Raw genomic sequence first — 10,587 nt, forward strand, 5'->3', positions numbered from 1 at the left:
CGCCCCACCGCCGCTCAATTCGGGCCAATCCTCCGTGTCGCCGTTAAGCATCCCGCCAATCCCAACTGAAGCAACCACGGCGCCTCCGCTATGTGGCGCGGCTACGCCCAAGTAATTTGAAATGTGTTTCAGCGGTAATTCGATATAAAATTGTAGTTAATATCTTTCATTATAGTTCGGACGGGTGAAGCAGGGGGGGAGCAGGGGGTGCCCAGAGGTTCCTCGCGCGAAAGACGACGATGGTGGGAGGTGTCGGCAAATTGCGAGAGGAAGGATAGAGCGGAGGGTGAAGCGGGCGATGATACCTGGGCCTCCCACTTCTAGCTTGCTCTCCTTCGAGAGAGCTCTCTTCGAGATGGAACGGCGATGGATCGTCGCGAAGTGCGCGAGGCGAAAGGAGGGGGGGAAGGTCCAGCAAGACCACCTGGAAGGGGTGAAGTACCATCGAAACGGAGAAGGGTAGTTCCACACAGCTCCGACGAAGTTACTACGCGAATTTACGAATTCACGAGACGGAGCGACGATCGGAGCTTGGGAGTCTGGAGCGAACGAGCAAGTTTTTTGCTACGTGAACTTTTTCTCCCCCTCCCCCCTCTCATCCCATCCCTCTGTCACCGAGACTTAAGAAGAGGCTCGTTAAGCATATCAAAGAAACGCGTTGATTAAGTTGGCTGTGTTACCAATGTCGTCGCAGAGTGACGTTGAGCGTTAAATTGTGCCATCATAGGATCAATCGGAATAATCATGACGCTGGAATATTTTTTTGAATGGTGAAACTCCATAATAACAGTTACAACCTGATAAGGAATGATAACTACTTTAGATATCGCAAAATCTTTAAGAGTGATGACATTTTATATGTCACAATCACTGCAATTAACGGAATAATTTGTAATCGCGATTTGAATTTTGCATGACACATACAATAAGTACAAGTGCTTTAAATCTTTTATATAAAAATAGTTGGTGTAAAAAAAAAATATTGTTGTAATTGTTGGAAAAGAAGAAGTCTTTATCTCAAAAAGTTTTACCTTAAAACCTCTGTTTGCAGTCTTATGTGTGTGAACAAAAAAAGAAAAGTGTTCAGTGAATAAGGTTACATTTTTATACAATAAATAATAATTATTCTAACATATATGTGTATATAATATAGATAGCCTTTTTTTTAATTATAAATTATCTTAATTAAAAACTGGTGAACTTATATAAAGCAGTTATCTGCTTTATTTTAAGTGTCTCAATTATATTTCTTCAATCCTCCTAAATATCTAGATCTAGAAAACTATACTGGTGGAAATATATGTTTGAAATTACAATAAAAGAATGAAAAATTATTCCAAAAGTAAATCTAGAACATCTGTGACACAAATGCAATTTATGATGTTACATGAATACACTGATTGTGAAATGAGCAATTATTTTGACATTAACAAAATCGAATCAAAATAAAATTAAGTACTGTGGTGTTGATACACACGCACACATATGATAGAAGTATAAAAATTAGGGATGATGACATCATTTAATTACAGAAGACTGTGCTTACATCATATATGATCCCTATATGATGTAAGTACTATATAAATACAAGTATATATGTGAGAAAATAAATATCCTTAAAAAGACAAGAATAACCTGCCATCTAACTCGAATGTGATTTATAAAATAAGTTGCAAAGATTGTGATGTGTCTTATGCTGGCCAAACAAAAAGACAATTACGCACTAGATTGAAAGAACATGTTAATAATATCAAATTAGACTCTTCAAAGTACTCAGTGATTTCTGAGCATATATTAAATCAACAACATGCGTTTGATTGGAAAAAAGTTAAAATTCTAGATATCGAGAATAATTTCCAAAAAACACTCATTTCTGAGATGTTTCATATCAAAGAACAAAAAAACGGTATTAACTTAAATAAAGACACTGAGTTGCTGGATGGAGTTTATTTTGATATTCTCAAAGAGTTAGCTAATATATAATTTCATAACATAACAAATGTAACCTTATAATAATTTGCTATTTAAAAATTTCTATGTACATATGTCACAATCAAGCAAGGGACTTGTCACATATGAAGATAGAGATGTATTACTAGAACACATTTTCTTGTTTTTTCTTTTTAATTTGACGTAATTGTAAGTGAATATTTAAATCAATTTATTTACTATTTAATTTCAATTTCTAATCACTATCTATTTTAATATCTATAGTTTCCACCATCAAAAATTCGAATACATTTCTATATTTTATAAAAAGAACTTTTCAATTTTTAATCAATTACTTAACTTTGCTTTGACAAATTATCTATTTTAACAACCCTTGGATCGACATGTTCTCGCCATCCAACGAGGAATTTGTTCTCTTCATTAGTTTTTTCTTAAATTTGACAAAAAAATTTTTAACTTTTTATGAATTTTTGTGACAATAGTTTAGCAATTTTCTTTTTAATATTATTTATTATCAGTTTTTATATTTTTTACTAAGTGTTCGATAATTTTACAGTAATTTTATTTAATTTATTTACTTTATTATTTATATTTATTCCCATTGACCATGTCTCATCAGTTAATTTATAATTTCTACAGTTTATTTATTTTTAAATGATCACAATAATAATTATGACATAGCTTCTTATATGTTTAATTTTTTGTACTTTAAGGTTTATTTTGATTTTATCTAACTTTATAATACACATTTCGTTCGACAAGTTTAATATATCAGCGAAGTAATTCCTATATTTTTATATTGTGTGTTTTATCTTTAGGTTTTTTCATAAATATTTATGTATTGAGGAAGACCGAGGTAAAGTTGAAACGTTTACGTATTTACTGATTTATTATGTTCATTTGAATAAGCAATAAATTAAAAACTTGTCATAACACCTCATATTTTTGTCTCGTTAATTGGCCCACTAATTTCTTTAATTTGGTTTTGCACTACACGAGTTTTTAATTTGTTAATATATTTTTTATTTAAATATCCTTAAATATTGTACTAAACATTTTTCAATATAAGTTAAGGTTTACAATTAAGTAGCAGACTGTGTGTGTGTGTAATGTATTATATAAAAACTATAATATGATAAAATATATAATAGAATACATACGCACGTGTGAGAGTTTATAAACGTTTTTTTTAAAGACTCAATTTTTTTTAATACGTTAAAAATAAAAATTTATTCTCGCAGAATCGATTTGTGAAATAGCTCATTTTTGTAGAAGAAATTAACGGAGCCTATAATGCGATCATCAAAGCGTGACTCAATACGAAAGTCAGTAACTCGGTAAAAAAGTGTGTGCGGATAATTTTTTTACCCTTTTTGTTTTACACGCACCTTTGCAGACATTGCTCCTTTGCGGATATACATATACCGAACAAGCGTGTTTCGTGTTGCATGGGTGCGTCTGAAAAATGATGCGTTTGTACGTACATACATTTCATTAATTAAACATGAGAATTAATGATGAATATGTCGCGAGACGAACGAAATGGAAACTTAGCATCGTTAAAGAACACAGTTATCGCTTTGTATAATTAGTTTACTGAAATCTTCATAGAAAGTTGCGAATGTAACTTGAACATATGTTAAAAAAAACTTGGCGCTAATTACTAGGAAACGTCAGTTATGTTGCTGCGTATCTTATAATACCCCCCTAAATATTTTCGATATAAGTTTATGAACACATAATGTAAAGTAAGGCTAATTTATGATTTTATTCTTTTACGGTGATCTTAATTGAAAGACTCACATATAATATAAATATTAACATAAAATATGTATTAATATATATATATATATATATATATATATATATATATTCACATAAAAATATATAGTTAATATGGTCGGAGATACGCGATTCTAAATTATGCATATGTCGAAATACAATTGGCTTGTTATTTTTATTCTTTCGACAGAGACTTATTGACATGAAATCTTACTTAAAATGAAACTTGAAAGATAGACACATTTTTAGAGAATATAAAGTTTATTATATGTATATTGTATATATGTAATCTTTTATTTATCTAATATCATATATTATGTCAACTTTTTTTATTAACATGTGTATATGTACATATATGTACATACGTGTATATATTATTTGTTATATATATTTTAATTATATAATTTATTATATATACATATATATATAATATAATAATATAATACAATATATATAATATAAATATTATACACTATATTACATATTATTAAATATTATACAATATATATAATATAAATATTATATACATACATACATATGTATATGTATACAAAGAAAAATAATTGTGTGATCAAGATGATTTACATAGAACAATATGTAGATTGTATAAACAATTGTTTGAAAAATAAGAAACTAATTAAAGTATACTACTTTCGTCTATTAGTAAGTGTTGGAAATCTCGAGGAAAAATCTTAAGCTCTTTGAACTTTTTAACGCAGAACGTCTGAAAACATAAATATGGATGTATTGTGCTAATATCTGGACAAGTAACATCCACGTGTACGTCATTAAATTTACATGAGGATGCGACTTGAGTCTTGCGACCCGGTCAGAAAGGCGAAGTGAAAAGTTAAGAGCGTTAAAACTGCTCCCATCAACGTGTCAATTAAGCCTCATAAATCCCAGACGCTCCGGTTGGATGACATTTTTCAGTCACTTTGAAACAATGTATAAACTTATTAAGCTCAACATATTCAGGGAACACTTTCCATAATCTCTGCACATATATTATCTTATCCTTACACCGTCCTTTTTATCAAAGTTTTATTAATTTTTTACTGTGAATTTTTCTCGCTCTTCTCTTTTTTTTTTATAAAAAGTAATAATATATTATTTACATTATTTTATTATTTATACATTCCCAAAATTGAAATTTATAATTAAATGTTTTTCAAATATCAGCAATATGGTTTTGGTTATATAATTAAGTAAATCTAAAATTAAAATCAGTTTATCTCACAAAACGTTTGATTTCTTATAAAATTGAAAGAAAACATGCTGTGTATCTTATAGTTAAAACGCGATAAAATGTTTTATGATATTTATCTTTCGTGGCAATTAAACAATTGGAAGCTGACAGATGTTATTTAAAATGTACATAACATAAATAAATTTATTTATCATTAATCTTTAATTGATTGGTAACTCGAGCGCGCGCGTAAGTTTGCTTTGGATGATTTAGAGAGTCACTAATTTAACGCGGCGGCAGCAACATCGATGCTCAACTTTCGTTACAATCCGCTTTCAAGCAGCTGTCGTTAGAAACGACAGAGCGAGGCCCGAGGCGAAAACGATAAAAGTCCTGAAATTAACGATCCTTTAAAACGCTCGTAAAAAAATTCGCCCAGATAAGGATACCTTCTACTTTCTCGATATCCGTATACCTCGTATCGCGTCCACCACTCACAAATTACTCCCACACACATCCACGAAAGTAACGTTTTCTACTCTCGTTCGTTAACTGATACCGAGCCGAAATATTATTTTCATATTACCTAATCACATTTTTTTATTTATCGAATAATATCGGTAAACTAATTGTCGGTAAAAATTGGGCACAATTCCGATAACTTTATAGCGAGGCGATCTTACAATTGGCCATTTCTTTAAATCAAAGTACAATGCAATAGGTTCCTAGAGTGCAATAGCTTCTTGAATTATAAGCATTATTATTATTAATATCGTAGGAAATAAAAAAATGTCATTATAAAAATATTTATCAGCTTGAGCTAAATTAATAACTTATAAATAAATAAATAAATAAATAAATAAATAAATAAATAAATAAATAAATAAATAAATAAATAAATAAATAAATAAATAAATAAATAAATAAATAAATAAATAAATAAATAAATAAATAAATAAATAAATAAATAAATAAATTAAGTGCTCTGTGAAAAATTCTGTAAGTCAAATTAAGATTACCGGCAATTGAATAATTTATAAGATATTTTGTATTTTATGTCAAAATACTGTATATTTCAAGCCTCATAACTTGAAAAATACTTAACGGAAGAATATTTTATTGTAGTGTTTTGGAAAGCTTTCGAGATAAGCTACAAGAATATGTAATGAAAAGTAGGAAGTTGCATTTAAGAAATTGAAGATGACCTTTACATGACCTTCAAATGACTATCCAAGGTCAAACCAACAGTACTATCTTATGTCCCCCTCGAAGCCATAAAACTTATGTCTAAAACATTTTTTTTAAAAATTTCTTTTCAAGATATATATGTATATGTATTTGCCTGTTAAGATTAAAAAGACTCACTCTGTATATCAGATATAACATTTATCAACTAAACAGTTCTTTTTGGATTTTCAGAGATTTTAATTTAATGCGATACATATTAATATGATATCTTTCACAACAGAGGAGACAAAATACAAGAAATTTTTTCAACGATTCCTATAAATAACACAGAGTTGTATGAATAATACCTTGGCAAACTGTCTGATAACGACACCTCAGATAACTCACACAATGTGTATGATTATCGTGCACTAAAAGCTGAATGATAAATGACATTATTGCATATTTGCCTATCTTTCCTCGCGCGCAAGAGCTCCTTTCCATAAATACTTTTTTGTAGAATGCCGAAATTATTACGTTGTTGACTAAAGTCGAAGTAATAATCGCGCCGTAAAACGCATATCGAGCTTCTTGCACACTGCGACAGGTGCGCACACACGTCGATTGGCAGCAATATCACACATACACATACACACATACAGGAATGCACCGCGTAAAGCGTATCGGCGCTCATATGTACCAGCAAAGTGAGCGTGGGCAAACACGTCAACGCGGGGCGTACATATACATACGCTCGACACCGCACGCGGCAAAGACCTCGTACCGTGTCCAATGCATATTCATACGGCCATACATTATACCGCGCGGTGCACGGCTTGGGCCGCGTAGCTGATCTTAGATTAAGGTAAACGCCGGTTAAGTTAACGGCTAAACTTCCATAAGTCGAGAGGCGCTCGCACGAGATGCGCATGCGCATCAGCGAAGCCTCTCTCTCTTTCTCTCTCTCTCTCTCTCCGTGCCAACGATCGCTTTCCACATCATTCCGTTTCGGCTATTGCTTTCCGACGGATATACGTATATTGGGTGTCTGGTAATAATCGCGTTCACTTCTGAAGATCGGCCAATCCGCGCGAGATGTTACGCGATTGCTATGCGTGCGACGAAGCAGTAGAAGTTTGATACAATTTGACTGCCTCTTTTCTTCGCGCATCTAATAATCGCGTAATATCGAGCTGTCTTTTCTTGTCGCGCGCTTATAATTGCAAAATGATAGAAGACTTTTTACTACTCCGTTTAATCCGTTGTATCTACACAAAAAATAATATGATTATTACACTGTATATATACGATCCGTAATGTCAGAGATATTTTTTAAATGTTCTTTAAATGTGTAGCAAAAAAGATTTAGGTACATTGTAATGTGTAATGTTTAAAAATATCCGGATTTTAATGTTTTACACCGTTTATACATATACGTAAGTCGTTTATAAAGTTCGTACCTTTGCTTGTAAGGAAAAGAATGAAGTGGATGAAATTATGCACATTTATTAGACTTTTTCTATATATATGATTCCTACAAAGTTACACATTTTTCCCAGCGATGCAAGATCTGTCGGATACAATCATTATAAAAATCGACATATTAATTAAAAAAAAATAATATTAAAATAATAAATAAAATTTATAAAATGTTTATTAATTTATAAAATTAATTTATATAAATTTTATTAATTTTTAATAACTTTTTAATCTTAGCGTAAGAAATTTTGTGAATATATGAGAATTTTCAAGATTTTTATACTTATAAAATCCATATAGGGGAAAGTATGTTAAATCGTACCCCTATAAGGTAAATATTAAAACTGCAATAAAAAAACTACTAAAGAAATGACAAAATTTTTTTATTTATTTGAAACTATGATTCTTTATCAACGATATACGCTAATATTAACTTTATTATTGTTTTATATCGTAAATTAAAAATTAAAAAAGAATAGTATTTAGTACGATTTACAATATTGGTTTGCTAAATTGTACTCATGAGTTTTTAAATCGTCTCTCTAACAAATTAAAATATTGTAACAAAAATGATGTTTCATTTTCTACAAAAGTTCTCAGTCTGCAATAAAACATATCTATAAAAATGTCATATTTATAATCATAAATTCTCTTCAAAAATTTAACAAAACTACTTTTTGTATCACATAAAAATATAAATAAATATTATCTCAATATAATTATAAAATTTGATAATATTTTCTTCAATTGTCCACCTAAATATAAAGAAAAAAACTAATACCTAAGTAAAAAAATTAATTTAGTAAATCGTACCAGGTACGATAATATATAGGAAAAAGTTAGTGGTACGTTTTACCGAACTTCCATTGCTTTGTCAAATTTGTGAATAAAAAAATAATCTTAAACCTTAAACTATTTTGTCGATTTTTCAACCCTTCCATATACAGGATTAAATAAGATGAAAAAAATGTTTTAATAATAGAAAGATTAATTGCTTATCTTTCTTAATGTAATAGCTTAGGCACGGGATGCCGAATATTACATGAAAGTCACATATTTATGAACGTCACTCATCCACGGATCATTTGAGAAGGAAATAAACCTTGCGGCATTCGAGTGAGGCTAGCTGCAATACAACAGCGTTAACACCCTAAAATATTTTAACTCTGTTTAAGAAATATAGTAGAGGTATGATTTAACGAACGGTATGATTTAGTATTATTAGTACTTTCCCTTATATTTTTTTTATATACATATGTATGTGCAAATCTATCTTCAAGACTTTGTATATACGGCGAAAATTTGGTATACATGTGCAAGTAAATTGTACGCGAGAGATCATTTTGCGTATGTATCACCTGTCTAACAGAGTCTCGTACGCACATGCGAGACTGGTGCATTTACGAGGCTCGAGACGATCGTCTAATTTCCTTCATGCCAGAGTCCATCCGATACGCTCGCACGCATTCTTATGCTCATCGTCGGTGCGTGCGCATCTCCGCTTAGCAACCCGATCCGATCTTGCGTTTGTTATGCTAAATGCTCATTAAGATCGTAATGCGTTCTCACGGACGCGACGACGGAAATTTGGCGCATGAGGGAGAAATCGTACGTTCCGGCCGAATCGAGGATACACTTTCAATAGCGTACACGAGAAATAAATATCTCTTTATACGCTTTTTACTTAATCAAAGAATGTTTAAATATTGTAAGTGTTACATTAAGTATACACGCTGCTTTTATTCTAACGTAATTGTGTATAATTGGATTAATAAGAACTCTTACATTTGTTCTTCGATAATAAATATATATTAGCCTATAATAAATATTGTATAGTAGAAAAAGCTAGTATATATGTTACGGGCGAAGTCTGCAAGTTGTGCAGAGCCGACATTGCCCGGGCGATGTCGGCTCTGCACAACTTGCGGACTTTGCCCGTAACATATATATTAAAATTTAAAATATAAATTATAATATATATAAATAAAAAATATATATAATAAGTATGATATTTAATAATATTATATAAATAAAAAAAATTTGTATACGCTTAAATTATATATATTGTTGTGAATTATTATAAGAGAAATAATTAGACAAGAAAATATAAAATAAATATATAAAAGTATAAAAGTTTAAATATTCGAATATTATCAATTTATAACGTAAATTTTTTAATACATAGCCAAGTTATAGAAGACTAACAATAAATTGCATTTCGTAACTTCGTGATTGTATAACAACGTAATTACCAATTCAACGAATAATGAGCTATTGGATGGAAAGTCAATGGCCAATTAAGAGACGCGTAACTAGTTGATTTGTTAATATCTTTTGCGTCAACTCATTACGCACGGAATTGCACAAGACAGTCGAGTTTCTACATGAAGGTGTGCATGAGAAATTAATTAAGTCCTATATTAAAAGGATAGGAAGTATAGTATACACTTCCAAAGCGGATGTTGCTCAAAGCGCATTTTTAAATCGGCAATTCGCCGTTGTGGTTGATGAAACAGATTTGTTAACATTGTACCTTACATTCAAATATTAATGAAAGTTATGAAATACTATAGTGCGTCATAGTCAGTAATTATGAAAATAGTGTATATATTGCAGCGAAATTTTTCTATTACATTTTTTTATACACAGTCGCAATTGAATAATAATTTCAATATTCAATATTGACAATTTAATTCAATTTAATTTAATTTAATAAGTAATATTTAATATTGATAGTTAAAATATTAACAGTTTTAAAAAATAATATAAATACAGATATTAAAAAACGTAAAATTTTTTTATTAAAAACTGATTAAAAAATTTTGTCATTTATTTGTAAAATTTAAAAGATATAATATATATATATATATATATTTGCAAAGTCAAAATTTTTTATTTATCTCTGTTTATTTTTAATATATGTAACGTCAATTCTCTTTAGCAATAATCTAAGAATTAAATATTCTCTCGATTCGGCGCGATTTGCAATAGTTATCATGAGCGATGAGACACTCGCGAAT

The sequence above is a fragment of the Prenolepis imparis genome, unplaced genomic scaffold (assembly GCF_030444845.1).
Source record: "Prenolepis imparis isolate NDT839.2.m4 unplaced genomic scaffold, iyPreImpa1.0 SCAF_6, whole genome shotgun sequence".
In the NCBI taxonomy this organism is placed as follows: Eukaryota; Metazoa; Arthropoda; class Insecta; order Hymenoptera; family Formicidae; genus Prenolepis; species Prenolepis imparis.